Genomic DNA, 18,874 nt, shown 5'->3' on the forward strand with positions numbered 1-18,874 from the left:
AACCATACCTGACATTTGGAAGATCTCTCACATCATACTCTTGCACAAAGGAGGTAACTCCTATGAACTCTCTAATTATAGGCCCATAGCTCTCTTGTCCCCACTAGCAAAGATCATGGAAAAATGTGTTCATCATCAGTTAATGGACCACTTAATAAAGTACAACATTCTCACTAACTGTCAACATGGATTTAGGCCTTCTCATAGCACAACCACCGCTCTCCTCACTTTTACAGGCCATATTAATAAGAATCGTAATAACAGCATCCTGTCTTCAGCTCTCTTTATTGACCTGTCTAAGGCCTTTGATATGGTTAACCACTCCATTCTCTTGAAAATTCTTGAATCTCCCTCTCCTTAGAATCTAAGGCTGTCCACTGGTTTAATTCCTATCTTACAAACAGGAAACAAGCCGTTCTTTGGGATACCAAACTCTCATCCCTTCTCCCTATCTCACTTGGGGTCCCCCAAGGATCTATTCTTGGACCACTTCTTTTCTCCCTCTTTATAAATGACTTACAAGCAGTGATTCCCCAGGCCACTTGTATGCAATACGCTGACGACTCCACATTAATTTGCTCTGCTAAATCCATCTCTGAACTACAAAGCAATACTCAAGCTGTTTTCTCCAAAGTTGAAACCTGGTTCTCAAAACGATGCCTACTTCTAAATGCTAAAAAAAACAAACTCTTACTCTTTAAGCCCACTACCAGATCCCCTACATTAGACTTTACTATCCTATCTAACAATGGAACTACTATATCACCTGACCTTACAACCAAACTTCTAGGTGTCGCAATTGACAACAACCTCACCTTTGATTGTCATATCAATAATACCATTAAAGCTGTAAACAGAAAACTCGGCTCTCTCTATAGAATTAAAACTTTCTTAACCTCTTCAGCCAAAGCTACTCTTGCCCACACTCATCTGATTTCTACTCTTCTCTAGGCTTCACCTATTTATACTAACCTCAAGAAAAATATTCTCTCTAAACTATCTACCACGTACAATAATATAGCTAGATTTGTTACTGGTAAACCTTTCAGAACGCACCACTGTCTGAATCTGCAGCAACTTAACTGGCTTGAACTATCAAACATGTTACTTCTTTCCCAACTCACATTTGTTCATAGAGCATTTTACCAACCTCACAACACACCTATACTCTCCAACCTCTTCATCCCCTACTCTAATCTAAACTCCCTCCGTTCATCTAGCAAACTGCTAGTTACCTTAACCAAATCTAAAAACCTAGCAGGTGATTCCCTTTTTTCAAATACCATTGGAAAACACTGGAATCAACTTCCTTCTGAACTTACTTCCATTGCTTCCACTGTTTTGTTTAAACAAAAACTCAGAAGTTACCTTAAAAGCCACTGGATGTGTCCCTGCTCAAATCCTGACTAAAATAATTTCCATCTATTAATCTCGTTTCTCTCCCTACTCGTCTGTCCCTTCTGCTTCCTCCCTTACCTTTCTTTTTTCTACCTTTACAGACTGCTCCTCGTCATAGCTCATCTTTATGGCCCTGAGTCTCTCTCTAACTACCTTATGTCTATCTGCTCTCTCTCTACTGTTGCTTCTTTTTCTTTAATCTTATTCTTCCTTTGTTGATTTCCCGCCTTTTTTTGCTATATATGTACTGTTAAAGTTAATTAATTTATTCAAATGATCTGAAGAAGCCATCCTGGTGAAAGTGCTAACCTACAATAAAGGATCCATCTGGTTTATTATCAGCGTCTTGGCCTACATTTGTTGTGAGGAGTTAATGGACTATAGATCTTTCTGCTGTGCTTTGCTCCCTTTGCTTCTTACAGTTTTGTTAATTTGGATAATGAAATGATACAGAGTCTTACTGAAAAGGATGATGCGAAGATTTCTTGGGAATTAATTTTGAACATAACTGTGGTCAGAAGATGTATTGTTGCACTCATATTGTACTATGAGCACCAGCTGGGAGGTGATGGAACTTGGATTTTGTTGATATTAAATGTTGAAAAACAGGAGTATTATCAATTTGAACAATGTTGGAAATTTTTATTTATTTATATTTATTTATATTTGTTGAAATGGAATGTCCAACTGGATGTAGGTCCATTTTCAGCGGAGGCCTGGGGAGAAAAGCTCCATAGTTAAAACAGACAGTAGTTACATTGGATTACATAGCGATTAACAATTTACATAGCAATTACTTACAACATATTTACAGATGAAGAACATAGTACATCAGTAGACAACTAGAATCTTTATCTCTGAAGTACATAACAGACATTAACAAATGTGACAATAAGAAGTTCCTGCTGTATAATAAGTACTAGGCTTATGAGTATCTAAGCTTGCTATAATCAATGTAGTTAGTGGAGTGGAAAGAACAGTAGTGGTTGGATGGGGTGGGTGATATTAGAGTGGGAGTTGCAAGGTCATAGCCAGCATGTTTTTAGGTGCGGTTTTAGTAAAGTTTTGAAGTGGGTGCATGAAAATCCACTAGGTAATTGTGGGTGGGAGGGAGTTCCATAATTTGGCTATGGTGCAAGAGAATAGTGCTTCACCAGCAGAGTAGGCTTTAGTGATCTGCAAGTGATTTTTGTTGCTGGATCTTAGTGGTCTGGTGGTGCGATAGGGCTGGAGTAGATTCTGGAGGGATGGGACATTTAGTGGATGGTCTACTAGTTTGTGGGCAAGTGAGAGTTGATGCCATTGAAGGAGGCGAGGGAGTTCAAGTCAGTCCAGTTCAGTAAGTGAGAGACAGTGGTGACTACGGTAGGATGTCCCTGTGGCGAATTTGGCGATTTTGTTGTAGCAGGTCTCTAGCTTGTTTAGATCGCATTGCCTTAAGTTGGTATGTATTGGAGATGCATAAAGTGGGGTGGAGATAAGGTGGGAATTTGCTATTGAAATCTTTGCTGCTTTGGTGAGAAGTTGCTTATTTCTGTATAATGCTCCTAGTTTTTTGTGGACTTTTTTATTGTCATGGATATATGAATGTCAAATTTTAGTTTATTGTCTATTTCCACTCCTAGCAATTTGGTGTGTTCAGTTGGGTATATAGTGGTGTTGTCTTTTGCTGTGATGTTAAAGTGAGAGTTGTTTTGAGTATGTTTGGTGGGTTGGAAGACGAGTAGTTTAGTTTTCAGTGGAATTACCAAATATCAAAATATTGATTAAGAATGGGTACCAGGGAAGGCAAAGAAGAAGATAGACTGCTAATGTGTGTTACAATAAGTAATGAGACAGATGGGGATCCTTGGAGAGAGGGAAATAAAACTGATAACGGCAGTAATTAATGTTTTAATGAAACAGAGAATGCAGAGGAAATGGAATATGTTTAAGGGAAATATAATTAGACAGTATACTAGTAACTTTGAATTTTAATGATATAAAAAGTTAAGTATACAGTTCATTAGCTAATAATAGTAATAATAATAATAATAATAAATAATAATAATAATCCTATTTTGAACCAAGTAGGCCACTGGATATACAGTCCATTTTCAGGGGTGATCTGTAAGCAAGGTCTGGTTAAGTAATTTACTCAAGGTCATATAGCAGGCAAGCAGGGACTGAAGGAATCAAACCCTGTACCATTGGATGTACAGCTCACAACCTTAACATCTACAATAACTGCCAGATGATAAAAACGTAAGATACGTGTTTCTTCTTTTTGCGGAATGCTACAGACAAGTTTCAATTAAGCTGGGATGCGAAATATATATATATATATATATATATATATATATATATATATAGAGAGAGAGAGAGAGAGAGAGCGTAAGATATATATATTACATTATGAAATATAAATTACAATGCAAGGAAACAAGGGAGAAGCATAGTATGGGATTACAAATATGAGACTGGATTTGTGATAATAAATGTTTGCTCTCCTACAAAAGGCTCAACTAATCATCACAATATACATTTCCTTCCTTCTGTCCTTTCTGCAGCCTGTATTACATGCTTCATATCAAATATCTCATCTGCCGTACAACCAAACAACATGGGCTCAGCTTTCCCATTTGACTCTTGAGATGTCAGATGCCTGTGAATCCAGTATGGTAGCTGTCAGCATACCCACAGCACTCTAGTAGCATTTTTTAAAGAGTTAAGGCTGGAAGTCTATTAGTTATCACTTAAATTGAGAAATACAGCTCCAGTAAGCTTACAACACAGTCAAAATAGTTCCACAATCAAGATACCACATTTACTGACTAAAATATTTAAAGTGCCAGAATGTAGCCTGGCATAACCATAGAAAAACTATATAACAGTACCAAACAGCTGTTGTAGAGTAGCCTGGCATAACCAAAGAAAAACTATATAACAGTACCAAACAGCTGTTGTAGAGTAGCCTGGCATAACCAAAGAAAAACTATATAACAGTACCAAACAGCTGTTGTAGAGTCCAGAACAGGTGCTAATTCAACCCCCTAATTTGTACTGTTCATCAAGAAGCTTAACTACTAACATTTTTATTATTTATTTACTGTCATTTGTTTATTGGGAAAGTCCACTAGGCCAAGTGAAACCATTTTCAGTGGAGACCCGGGGAGAAAAGCATCACGCTTTCAAGCATTCAAGCTACTACAACAATGTAAATTATAGTATCACACCAGAAATGATATAAAGATCCATTTTAGTCCTGTGTCTATAGCCATAGTGCATCATATGTGAAACCAGCTTCAAACACTCCCCAAATCACTTTGATGAGCCATCTCCAATTACTTCGGAGCAAATGCGATCACATTTTTTACAACAATAATCACTGTAATGCAGAACTTTTATCATAATTTTTTGGGCAGCCATTTTATGGAGCCTAAACAAAGAAGTTGAGCACCTGCTTATATTACCTCAGGATCCTTATCTCCTTTCCGCATAGACCCCATCCCCCCGGTGTCTGATGGACATCGGATACCTTCTGCCTGAACACACATCCCCTTCCTCTCTTTCTTTCCTGCTTTTGCCATTTTATTACCAGGGTAGAAGGAAGCCCTAGCAATACAATAAGTTCCCAAACTCCCATTCTACATCAAGAGATACAAAGGTATTTGTATTATAAGCAAAAATGCTATTTGCTTCCACAGTTCTGTGAATTATTACCTCTCAAAAGATTTATAGGAGTTTCTTACATTGTGCAATGAAAATACCATGCTGTCTCTGGTACCAGGTAATATAACTAGGACTGGAGCCAGAGGCATATGAATAGAATTTCAGTGTGTTCAGACTGCGAAGTGGTTCTGCTGAAAGCCACCTTCATAGGCATTCATACGTTAGTACTAAGCTAACTGCCCTTGCGAGCCATTTTAAGCCTAGCCAATTATCCCTTGTGAGACTCAAACTCTGCACCTTGTGTTTGTAAGGCAAACACCCTAACCATTAGGTCACCCTCCCAAGAAATAATGGAGTAGGCACTTTTGTGTGGAGTTAACAGAGATATTTAGGTTCATAGGTTCATACTAGGCTATCTGCCCTAGGGCATTTATAAGCCTAGCCAGAATGTGTTTGGCTTTCACCACCCATTTTAAATTTATTTTGCTATGCCCTTTTTCGAGGTTAGTATACTGTACCTCTGTCTAACAGTGACACAGAAGTGATACCCGGGGTAAACCTACAATCTCCCATCCACTCATTAAGATTCCTCTCGAAGAGAGTCAATCAGGGACTCTGCCTAACCTGGACTGGGATTTTATTCCAGAGTGAAGGGAGCCTCTGGGTTATGAATCTGTCCCTCCAGCATGTCCTATTTATTTCAATGCTGAGATTCAAGTCTCTCGAGCACATAGCTCGATGGGATTTGGATTTTCTGAGGTGCAGCATGTCCATTAGTTCCGGGTTGGATATGGCTTTATACATCAGGCAGAGATCGCCTCTGAACAGGCGGTATGCCACTGAGTAGAGCTGGAGTTTCTTTAACCGGGCAGCATATGGCATCTGTTTGAGCCCTTTGATCCTCTTGGTGAGGTACTTTTGGGGTCTTTCCAGTTGCTGCAGGTGTCTGGTAAGGTACATCCCAAAAAAGGGGCATTGTACTCCATTATGGGCCTGATGAGGTATGAGTAAAGAGGCACAATGACCTCCCCTGATCTAGATGTGAATCCCTTCATGATTAGGTGGGCTATATAAAATGTTTTTCTAACCACTTTGGCCACGTGGTTGTCAAATGAGAGTTTGCTATCAACTTGGGTCCCCAGGTCCCTAATTACTTCTTCTGTACTTAATGGATTACCACCTATGTGGTAATTTGTGGACACTTTGTTTTTGCCAAAGGGGATGACTATACACTTTTTGGCATTTAGCTTGAGGCCATGGCTCTGGCACCAGTTGTCTGTTTCTATGAGGCCCTTTTGGAGGATGCTTGTGTCGGCTGGAGAGTCGATTATGGTGCCCAGTTTGCAGTCATCTGTGAACTTGGTCAGCCACAGTCCTTCCGTGTTGGCCTGTACCTCCGAGAAATATATACCGAACAAGAGAGGTCCCAGGACTGAGCCTTGTGGGACACCACTTGTAACTGGTTTGGAGTCTGACATGGCTCCAGCAATTCTAACCATGTGGGTTCTGTCCTTGAGACAGTTTGCAATCCATCTAGTGACATAGGGGTTTATATTTAAGCTGGTGAGCTTATCTATAATGCCCGAGTGGGGTATTGTATCAAAGGCTTTTGCGAGGTCCAGGTAGGCTGTGTGGACCACCTTCCCCTCGTCAATGGCCTTGGTGACTGTTTCAAAGAAATCAACCAGGTTTAAGAGGCAGGATCTGCCCTTAAAGGCAAACTGGGTAGGATCCAGTGTTTGTAGGTCCCCGATATCTTTATTTATGAGGTCCATGATGATCCTTTCCATAGCTTTGCAGACCAAGCTAGTCAGGCTTATGCGGCAATAGTTTCCAGGATCCGTTGAGGCACTACCTTTATGGAGAGGGACCACTGTTGCTGTACGCCACTCTTTGGGCACATATCCTGTAGTAAGGCTGAGATTGAACAGTAGTTTTATGTTTGGGTTTAGCTCTTCTTGGAGTTCATGCAGGATGCAGCCCGGGACACCGTCTGGTCCCATTGATGCTGTGTTTTTTGCTTTGGAGAGGGCGGCTCTTACCTGAGCATCTGAGATGTCAGGGGCAGCACTCTGCTGGGATAGATATTTGCCCTTTTGGTGGGGATGGGGGGAGAAGTTTGTGCTGAACCTGTCAGCTAGGATGTTGGCAATGTCTGTGGGTTCAGTGTATTTTTTGTCATTTTGGACTAATTCTGAGCATATCTGGGAATTACCACCCAGGTTCCTAACATAACTAAAGAAAGCCTTGTGATTATCCTTAGTGTCCTGTGCAATTTTTCTCTCGAAGCTGGCCTTAGACAATTTTATGAGTGCCCGTAGTTTTTTGCTAATACTGATCAGTGATGCCTTCCCTTTTTGGGATTTTGCTCTATCATTTAGTAGCTTCCTCCTTCTATTGTATAGTTTGTTTATGGCTGGGGTCCACCAGACAGGATGTCTGCCTTTGGAGAATTGGGTCTTGGTTTTATTTGGGATCGAATGATCCATGCATTCCTGAAGGTGTTCATAGAATGCGTTTATAAAGGATTCTGCGGTCTTGGCCGTATTTTCCACAGGCCCGGGGGCTTTGAAGGATTCCACCTCAGTTTTGAGGAGTGTGAAATTTGCTTTAGAGAAGTTTTTCACTGTGGTTTTCTGGGCAGGAGGTGGGGTCGGGATGTGAATATCCAGTGAGATTAGTTTATGGTCTGATCTTACCAGTGAGGGATACACTTCTGGTCTGGAGCATAGAGTCCCCATGTTGGTGATGATCAGGTCCAGTATGTTTCCCCTCTTGTGGGAGTGGTAACAAGTTGTTCCATAGCATTTGAGTTTATAAATTCTAGGAACCTTTGGGCTAGGGTGTTGGAGCTAGAGTAATGCTCCCAGTCTATGTTTGGGTAGTTGAAGTCGCCCAATATAATGGTGTTTGGAGAGACCTTCATATTTTCCAGTGTTCTCAGAAAGGCCGAGTGGGGTTCCTGGGTTTGGGAGGGTGGTCTGTAGCAGGCTATAAACTGGAAGGCAGTTTTACCCACTGTTAGTTGCACATGGATAGTCTCTGATGCTTCGTGCTTTGCCACCAACCTGGAGGTGTGGGTATCTATGATGAATATCGATACTCCCCCTCCTTTTATGGTTCGGTCCAAGTTCTGGGGCCGAAAAGCATGGTATGAGGGATAATCTGGTAGTGCTGGGGTGCTCTCGGGAGCCCTGAACCAGGTTTCTGTTACTGCACAGATATCGATGTTCTCCATGCTAAGGAGAGTTTTGAGTGCGTGCATCTTGAGGTTTAGACTTCTGGCGTTGAGTAGCATTACTCTTAGTTTCTTATCCCTTGTGATACCTATGGAGGTGGGTTTGTCTTTTGAGCCTTGCCTAAAAAAGGCACTATGGGGATAGCAAGAGCCTTTGCCAATATCCGAAAGCCCAGGGGTGACAGGTGCAAGCCATCCCTAGCGAAGCATCGTGGCTTGTCGAGCATATCATCCCAAGCTGACAGGCATTGGATCCCCTTTGAATGACACCAGTACTTAAGCCAATTGTTGAAATTGATCATCTTGTCTTCATATTGTGGCATCATTCTTGGTGAGGGTAAGATGCTACTCAAGGTCAGGGTCATACCGGCCAGGGCTACATGCTCAGAGAGCTCATTTATGTCTCTTTTCATGTAGTCCAGGGAGGTACGTCTCAGGTCATTCACACCAGCATGGACAATGACTGAGTCATATTTGTACTTGCCTTGGAGTGACCTGAGTGCTTGTGTTATGTGGCGGATCCTAGCACCTGACAGGCTGCTCACCATGACCCTCTCCTTGTTCAGCCTGGTGAGCGGGACGTCAGTGTGCCTGACGATAAAGTCACCTATTACAAGTGTATCAGGTGTGTTGTTTAGTTTTACGGGCTGTGACTGTTCGGCACACTGGCTTTGTGAGATATGTGTTGCACGTGTTTTGTTTTGGGGTAGCGGTTACTTGGGTGTCTGCTTTGGAGGTCTCTGCTGCTTAGGCAGATCTTTATTTAGAGCCTCCGAGTATGTTTTTGTGTGATTATGTGTTTGGTTTGCTGTTGTGGTAGGTCTATGTGAGACTGGAATTGTAGTGAGTGTGGTTTCCTTCTCCTCCTGACTGGTTATGCCAGTACTGAGTTGAGAGAGCTTAGCCTCCAGTTTGGCTATATGGTTGCATCGCTCACATGTGTTGGAATTTGTTGGGAGGAGGAGAGGGTTGTTTGTGTACATGAGGCAGTTATAACATTGCCTCAAGATTCCCAGATTCACCAGCTGGACCGGAGAGGAGATTGACAACTGACCTTTGGACATGCTAGAATAATATTGGGAATTCCTTAATAATTGAAAACAAGGGCCAGTGGGGAGTGAGGGTGTAGTGCTTTTAATTTTTAGTGCTGACTTATATAATTGCTTTAGCGAGCAAGTGCCAGGTAACTTAAGTGCAATGTGTTACAGGTAACTTAAATGCAAAAATGACAAACCGTAACTTTCTTTCAAGTGAAACAAGGAAATAAGTACAGTAAGCAATGCAGATATCACTAGTGATCCACAGAAGCGCTGAGAAGCCGCGTATTAGGTGGAATTAGCGTTCCAGGGAAATAAGCAAACAAACAACAAGCATATAAACAAGGCTAGATTCAGCAGGCCTGGATCTAGTCTATGCTACAGCAAACAAGGTGTACCGATTTCAGTAAGATATAGTTCAAATATTCAGGCACTATAAACCTTTAACCAGAAATTCCCAACTCGGAAGGGCAGAGTCCAGCCTCTTCTCCCACAAGAGTGCAGACCACGAACCTTCTTAATGTAAAATAACTGGCCTGAAGCCCAAGTGCTTAAACCAGAACTAATACACTTTAAGAATAACAGACACTGGGCTCTCAAGCAGCAGTTCCCAACTTAGAAGGATGAAAGCTACCTGTCCTGCCACCACAGTGCATGCCACAAACCTTCCTAATGTAAAACAACTGGTCTGAAGCCCAAGTGCTTAATCCAAAAGACTTAGAATGATAGCTACACTTTAATCAAGTTACTACCAAGCAGTAATAAATACAATTGAATACTTTAGAGAATGCCTGGATTAGTGCTCAAGTTACACAAACAAAGCTAGATCCAGCAGGCCCAAATCCAGTCTATGCCACAGCAAACAAGGAGCACCAACTTCAGTAAGAAGCAGTTCAGATATGCATGCACTATAAGCCTTTAACCAGAAATTCCCAGCTCAGAAGGGCAGAGTCCAGCCTCTCCTCCCACAAGAGTGCAGACCACGAACCCTCTTAATGTAAAATAACTGGCCTGAAAGCCCAAGTGCTTAAACCAGAATTAATACACTTTTAGAATAACAGACAGCGAGCCCTCAATCAGCAGTTCCCAACCTAGAAGGATGTAAGCTACCTGTTCTGCCACTACAGCGCAGACCACAAACCCTCTCAGTGCAAAACAACTGGTCCGAAGCCCAAGTGTTTAAACCAAAAGGCTTAGAATGAGTTACACCAAGCAGTAATAAATACAACTGGGTACTTTTAAGATGATGCAAAAGTAAAATAAAGTAGGTAGAAACACAAGTACAGTAAAAGCAGATGAAATATATATATATATTTTTTTCCTGAACAAGTGCTGAGATAAAAGAAACAGATTTGAGTGTTGAAACTAGAAAACTGGCTAGTTATAAGAAAAAAAAACTAAGCTAGAAGGCTTCCCTCCAACACAGAAGGGCTTGGGGGCTCAGAAGCCTACAGATAGTCTATACCACTGAACAGGAAAGGCAGGAAACAAGCTTAATTTTTTTTTCTGTTTCCCAGATGCTCTCTTTGTACATAGTAGGAGTGCCTGAAATCAGAATATGATCTCACTGCACTCAGTTGAGTGAGCAAATGAGATGGGCCCAGAAGGAGTATCCAAACACAAATTTACAAGAGGGGCATGCAGTTTCAAGGCCACTAAGATTAACACCAAAACAAAAACAGGGAGGGTGGGTGGCACTAACTGAAGAGCAGAGTCAAAACTTCCAGTTCAGTTAATATTCCTGCAACACACAATTAAAATCAATTTAAATACTGTATTTTTTGAAAAAAAGTGCAGATAAAGGTACTTAAATTATCTTATACGTCCAGTTGAATACAGCAAGTTCTTAGCCGGCCAAAGCTGAGGTTTTTAAGCAGAAAATATTTCACACTGTACCACTTAAATAGGCAAGGACAGGAAATCAAAGAATGTGGCTACCCCCACACCTGTAATTACTAGCAAATAACAAAATTCAGCAAACACTGACTAACTTCCAGTTCAGTTAATATTCCTGCAACACACAGTTAAAATCAATTTAAATACTGTATTTTTTTGAAAAAATGTGCAGATAAAGGTACTTAAATTCTCTTATACGTCCAGTTAAATACAGCAAGTTCTTAGCCAGCCAAAGCTGAGGTTTTTAAGCAGAAAATATTTCACACTGTACCACTTAAATAGGCACCACGTAGGGGGCACCGGGGTGTCCACATGCTTGAGGTTACACAGGGATTTTCCTCCACCTCAAAAATGTTATTCACTGAAATTTACTTTAGTGGCCTAACATGAATCAACTAGGTTTACCTGATTTTTTTCACATTTTAATTGAATGGATGTTTGTTTTGGGGTGGGGGCTTTTTAGTTGAGCCGATATAATCTGTTCAATTTTGCTAATGATATAGTCAGTGTTGTTACTTGCTGATACTTGTCTAAACGCATGCATCTCTGCAGACTAATGTGGTAGCAGTAACTGAAGGAGACTTTGCATTCATATCCTGCTGGTAGTGCCTTAGTAACCAACACAGACTATTTGTTGTATATACTGTAGATATAGAATAGATTATAAAGTGGTCCTTTTTGTAAAAAAAAAAAAAAAAAAAAATTTCATCTGCTTTTACTGTACTTGTGTTTCTACCTACTTCATTTTACTTTTCCATCATCTTAAAAATACTCAATTGTATTTATTACTGCTTGGTGTAACTCATTCTAAGCCTTTTGGTTTAAACACTTGGGCTTCGGACCAGTTGTTTTGCACTGAGAGGGTTTGTGGTCTGCACTGTTGTGGCAGAACAGGTAGCTTACATCCTTCTAGGTTGGGAACTGCTTATTGAGGGCTCAGTGTCTGTTATTCTAAAAGTGTATTAATTCTGGTTTAAGCACTTGGGCTTTCAGGCCAGTTATTTTACATTAAGAGGGTTCGTGGTCTGCACTCTTGTGGGAGGAGAGGCTGGACTCTGCCCTTCTGAGCTGGGAATTTCTGGTTAAAGGCTTATAGTGCATGCATATCTGAACTGCTTCTTACTGAAGTTGGTGCCTTGTTTGCTGTGGCATAGACTGGATTCGGGCCTGCTGGATCTAGCTTTGTTTGTGTAACTTGAGCACTAATCCAGACATTCTCTAAAGTATTAAATTGTATTTATTACTGCTTGGTTGTAACTTGATTAAAGTGTAGCTATCATTCTAAGTCTTTTGGATTAAGCACTTGGGCTTCAGACCAGTTGTTTTACATTAGGAAGGTTTGTGGCAAGCACTGTGGTGGCAGGACAGGTAGCTTTCATCCTTCTAAGTTGGGAACTGCTGATTGAGAGCCCAGTGTCCAAGTGTATTAGTTCTGGTTTAGGCACTTGGGCTTCACGCCAGTTATTTTACATTAAGAAGGTTCGTGGTCTGCACTCTTGTGGGAGAAGAGGCTGGACTCTGCCCTTCTGAGCTGGGAATTTCTGGTTAAAGGTTTATAGTGCCTGAATATTTGAACTGTATCTTACTGAAATTGGTACACCTTGTTTGCTCTAGCATAGACTAGATCCAGGCCTGCTGAATCTAGCTTTGTTTATATGCTTGTTGTTTGTTTGCTTGTTATTTCCCTGGAAGCTAATTCCACCTAATACGCGGTTTCTCAGCGCTTCTGTGGATCACTAGTGATATCTGCATTGCTTACTGTACTTATTTCCTTGTTTCACTTGAAAGAAAGTTACTGTTTGTCATTTTTGCATTTAGTTACTTGTAACACATTGCACTCAAGTTACCTGGCATTTGCTCACTAAAGCAATTATATAAGTCAGCACTAAAAATTAAAAGCACTACACCCTCACTCCCCACTGGCCCTTGTTTTCAATTATTAAGAAATTCCCAATATTATTCTAGCATGTCCAAAGGTCAGTTGTCAATCTCCTCTCCGGTCCAGCCGGTGAATCTGGGAATCTTGAGGCAATGTTATAACTGCTTCATGTACACAGACAACCCTCTCCTCCTCCCACATAACACAAATACTTGCGAGAGATTCAGCTATTTAGCCAAACTGTTGGCTGAGCTCTCTCAACTCAGGACTGGCAAGACCAGACAGGAGGAGAAGGCAACTACACACACCACAAAACCAGCCTCACATAATGCTACCACACCATTGAATCAAACACATAAACACACAAAGACATACTCTGAGTAAAAATTTACCTAAACAGCAGAGGCCTCCAAAGCAGACACCCAAACAACTGCTACCTCAAGACACCCCACAAGCAACACATAAACCACAAAAGCAGTGTGCAAAGCAGTCACAGCCCTTAAGGCCAAATACAACACCAAACATACTTGTCACAGGTGACTCCATAGTCAGACACACTGACGTCCCACTCACCAGGCTGAACAAGGAGAGGGTCACAGTAAGCTGCCTATCGGGCGCTAGAATCCGCCACATAACACAAGTACTCGGGTCACTCCACGGCAAGTACAAATATGACACAGTCATTGTCCATGCTGGTGTGAACGACCTGAGACGTACCTCCCTGGACTACATGAAAAGAGACATAGAGGAGCTCTCTGATTATGTAGCCCAGGTAGGTATGACCCTGAGCAGTATCCTTCCTTCACCAAGAATGATGCCACAATATAGAGACAAGATGATCAGCTTTAACAATTGGCTTAATGTTTGGTGTCATTCAAAGGGGATCCAGTGTCTGTCTGCCTGGGATGACATGCTTGACAAGCCACGCTGCTTCGCAAGGGACGGCTTGCACCTGTCACCCCTGGGATTCCGGATATTGGCTAAGGCTCTTGCCACCCCATAGTGCCTTTTTTAGGCAAGGCTCAAATTCTAAACCTACCACCCTAGAAAACAAAAATGGGAAGAAACTGAGGGTAATGCTGCTCAATGCCAAAAGTCTAAATCTCAAAATGCACACACTCGAGGCCCTTCTCAGTATGGAGAACATCGATGTCTGTGTTGTCACTGAAACCTGGTTCGGCTCCTGAGAGCACCCCGGCACTATTAGGTTTTACCTCATATCATGCGTTCTGGCCCCAAAACCCGGACCACACCACAAAAGGAAGGGGTGTATCCATATTCATAAAGGATACCCACACCTCCAGGTTGGTGGCAACACACGAAGCTTCGGAAACCATCCAGGTGCAACTAACCATAGGCTAAACTGCTCTACAAATTGTAGCATGCTACAGGCCACCCTCTCAAACTCAGGAACCCCACACAGCCTTCCTGAAGACACTGGAGGGTATAAATGTATCTCCAAACACCATCATATTGGGTGACTTCAACTACCCGAATATAGACTGGGAACATTACTCAAGCTCTAACTTTCTAGCCCAACGGTTCCTGGAGTTCATAAATTCAAATGCCATGGAACAGCTAGTCACTGTTCCCACGAGAGGAGAAAATATACTAGATCTCATTATCACAAACATGGGGACAAAATGCTCCACACTGGAAGTATATCCCTCATTGATGAGATCTGATCATAAACTAATCTCACTGGAAATCCACATCCCGCCCCCACCCCAAACAAAAAAGACCACAGTGAAGAACTTCTCTAAAGCAAACTTCACACTACTCAAGACTGGTGTGGTATACTTCAAGGCCCCTGAGCCAGTGGAAACCACAACCCAAGCTGCGGAAGCCCTTACAAATGCCTTCTATGAACACCTCCAGGACTGCATGGATCAGGCAATCCCAAATAAAACCGAAAAACAATGGAGGCTAGCACTCGAAAATGTCACAAACAAGCAAAACAAGGTAGTACCAGTGGAGTAAAAACATGGCTCCTCTTCTTTTCACAGCTTTATTAGTGAATGAATCAAAATGAAATGAGTTTGTTTTAACTTAATAATAAGAAGGCACTTTGATGAAGGTAGTAGTTTTAGTGGGATTGTGTCAGCAAAAATGTAATTAAGATTTTTTATTGTATTTTGAGTTCCAATTACTCAATTAGTAAAAGTATTTAAGCTGAAGGGGAAGAGCAAGCATTATTCTTTTGCATCTGGGGAAGTGAGTCTAAACGAAAATGCAGGTGTGGAGACATAGCGTTTATGTTTTTGGAGCTGTTTTGTGGAATTTCATGCTGTTGTGGTGTTCTGTGACATTCTCACTAATAAAGCTGTGAAAAGAAGAGGAGCCGTGTTTTTACTCCACCAATCCCAAATAAAACCAAGACTCTTTCCACAAAGGGCAAACGTCCAGTCTGGTGGACACCAGCCATTAACAAACTTTACAATAAGAGGAGAAAGCTATTACATGATAGAACAAAATCCATAAAAGGGAAGTCACCCCTGATCCTTATTAGTAAAAAAAAATACGAGCACTCATAAAATCAACTAAGGCCAATTTTGAGAGAAAAATTGCCATGGATTCAAAGGACAATCATAAGGCCTTTTTCAGCTATGTTAGGAACCTGGGTGGAAACTCCCAGATATGCTCAGAATTAGTCCAAAATGATACAAAAATCACTGAACCCACAGACATTGCCAACATACTGGCAGACAGGTTCAGTGCAAACTTCACCCCCCTCTCCCTCCCTAAAGGAGAGATAACTATCCCAGCGGAGTGTAGCCTCCCAGACATCTCAAATGCGCAGGTGAAAGCTGCTCTCTAAAGCTAAAAACACAGCATCAATGGGACCGGATGGTGTCCCCGGCTGTGTGCTACACGAGCTAAATGAGGAATTAAACCCGCACATAAGGCAGCTGTTTAATCTCAGCCTTACCACAGGATACGTGCCCAAGGAGTGGCGTATGGCAACTGTGGTCCCACTCCACAAAGGCGGTGCCTCTATGGACCCTGGTAATTACCGCCCCATAAGCTTAACAAGTCTAGTCTGCAAAGCTATAGAGAGGATCATAATGGAGCTCATAAACAAACATATAGGGGACTTGCAGACATTGGACCCGACCCAGTTTGGCTTCGTCAAAGGAAGATCATGCCTTTTGAACTTGGTCGACTTCTTCAAAACAGTCACCAAGGCCATTGATGAGGGAAAGGCAGTCCATACAGCCTACCTTGACCTTGCAAAGGCTTTCGACACAATACCCCACTCGGGTATTGTAGAAAACTTACCAGCTTAAATGTAAACCCATATGTCACAAGATGGGTTGCAAACTGGCTTAAGGACAGAACCCACAGGGTTAGAGTTGCTGGCGCTATGTCAGACTCCAAGCCAGTCACAAGTGGTGTCCCACAGGGCTCGGTCCTTGGCCCCTATTGTTCGGCATCTACTTCTCAGAAGTACAGGCCAACATGGGAGGACTTTGGCTGACAAAGTTTGCAGATGACTGCAAACTGGGCCATAGTGGAAAGTGCATCGGACACGGATATCCTTCAGAAGGGACTCACAGAAACAGATAGCTGGTGCCAGAGCCATGGCCTGAAGTTAAACGCCAAAAATGTATAGTCATACCCTTCGGGAAAAACAAGGTAACCCCAAGCTACCATATAGGTGGCAATCCACTAAGCACAGAAGAGGTTATCAGGGACCTGGGGACCCAGGTTGACAGTGGCCTTTCTTTTGACACTCACGTTGCTAAAGTGGTTAGAAAGACCTTCTACATTGCCCACCTGATCATGAAGAGATTCACATCCAGATCTAGTGAGGTCATTGTTCCCCTGTACTCTTCACTTATCAGACCAATGATCGAGTACAATGCTCCATTCGGGATGTATCTCACCCGACATCTGCAGCAATTGGAGAAACCCCAAAAGTTCCTCACCAAAAGGATAAAGGGACTCCAAAATCTGTCATATGCTGCCAGATTGAAGAAACTCCAGCTCTATTCAGTCGCATACCGTCTGCTCAGAGGTGACATGTGCCTGACATACAAGGCCATGTCCAACCCGGAATTAATGGACATGCTCCACCTCAAAAAATCCAAATCCACCAAAACCACTAGAGCAAGCAACTTAAACCTTAGCACGGATATAAATAGGACGTGCTGGAGGGATAGATTTATCACTCAGAGACTCCCTATGCTGTGGAATAAAATCCCGGTCCATGTGAGGCAGAGCACCTCGCTGGCTCTGTTCAAGAGAAATCTTGACCTGTGGATGGGAGATCGTAGGTTTACCCCGGGAATCATCTCTGTGTCACTGCTGGACAGAGGCACAACAAACTAATGGGCACAGTATTTTTTCATATAAGGGGTGGCGTAAGCCACAAAAATTTGGGCTAGGCTTATAAATGCCTTAGGGCAGATAGCCTAGTATAAACCTATGAACCTATGAACCTAAAACCTGACTGTTATTGTCCGATTACTGATTGTGTTTTAACTAATTCTGCTCACCTATTTGTTTTTCTCCTTAGTGACCTAAAAGGTTACTTTTGGAGTTTAAGTGATAGCAGTTTAATTTTTTGTTCTCTCTACTTGTTCTGTTTCTAAAACTGACTGCCTGAATAAGCAGCAAATTCTCTCAGCTGTAGTTGGATAGACATAATCCTGGGTAAGGAGTAATGGGGGATGGAATGGGGGAGAAACTACTGCAGAATTTTCAAGTGACAGACAAGTTCATAAACAGGATGGTATTACACATGGTATACCATCACAGGGTACGTGATGATGATTTACAAGTGTACCAGAGTGTTTTGGGTGAACATGCAGAGAGACTTAAGTTTCACATTGCTTCACTTTTACCTTGCAGAGCTGCAGCAATTCCTCCTCCTGCCTCGCCCTGACATTCTTTCAGGTGGTAAGCTGCTTTCATGTGCATGCTCATGATGAAGGCATCGGACCCCCACCTCTTCCTTCACATGCTGCTAAGCAGCAGAATCATTGGTCAGTAAAACATTTACCTAGTTTGGTCTTGAGGTAACTGCACTATTATTAGTTATGTATGTATGTATATCACACAAATTAATCAGTTGCTGCCTTATCTTAATAATGAAAAACAGCAGAAAAACGATCAGCAAACGGAACAGGATTCCTATGCCAGTAGTAAACCAAACATAAAAGAACGCAGTCAATGGCATATAAGGAACCCAAAAGAAGGTGGTGCTGTTATCAAAAATCACTGTGAACCAAATATTCGTACCAGTGTCCTTTTGAAGTTATAGTACAATAAAGAAGATAATAAACGATGGTAAAAATGCAGCAACAGTCAGCAGACCAAAAAATATTTAATAAAGTAGCTTCACCGTAGGCTTTCTCAACTCACAGTTACAACCATATAGTGATACTTTATATATAAAAAGGAAAGTCCATATATAAAGTATCACTATATGGTTGTAACTGTGAGTTGAGAAAGCCTACGGGTGAAAGCGCTACTCTTTTATTAAATATTTTTTGGTCTGCTGACTGTTGCTGCATTTTTACCATCGTTTATTATCTTCTTTATTGTACTATAACTTCAAAAGGACACTGGTACGAATATTTGGTTCACAGTGATTTTTGGTTCACAGTGATTTTTGATAACAGCACCACCTTCTTTTGGGTTCCTTATATGCCATTGACTGCGTTTTTTTATCTTAATAATGCATCATAGTTAATATCATGCCATATACAAAGGAACACAAAAAACAGAATCGAGAGGGGAAAATGTATTCCTCACACCACCCACAAACCT

The sequence above is a fragment of the Protopterus annectens genome, chromosome 12.part0 (genome assembly GCF_019279795.1).
Source record: "Protopterus annectens isolate FY-2018-M chromosome 12.part0, PAN1.0, whole genome shotgun sequence".
Taxonomy (NCBI): Eukaryota; Metazoa; Chordata; order Ceratodontiformes; family Protopteridae; genus Protopterus; species Protopterus annectens.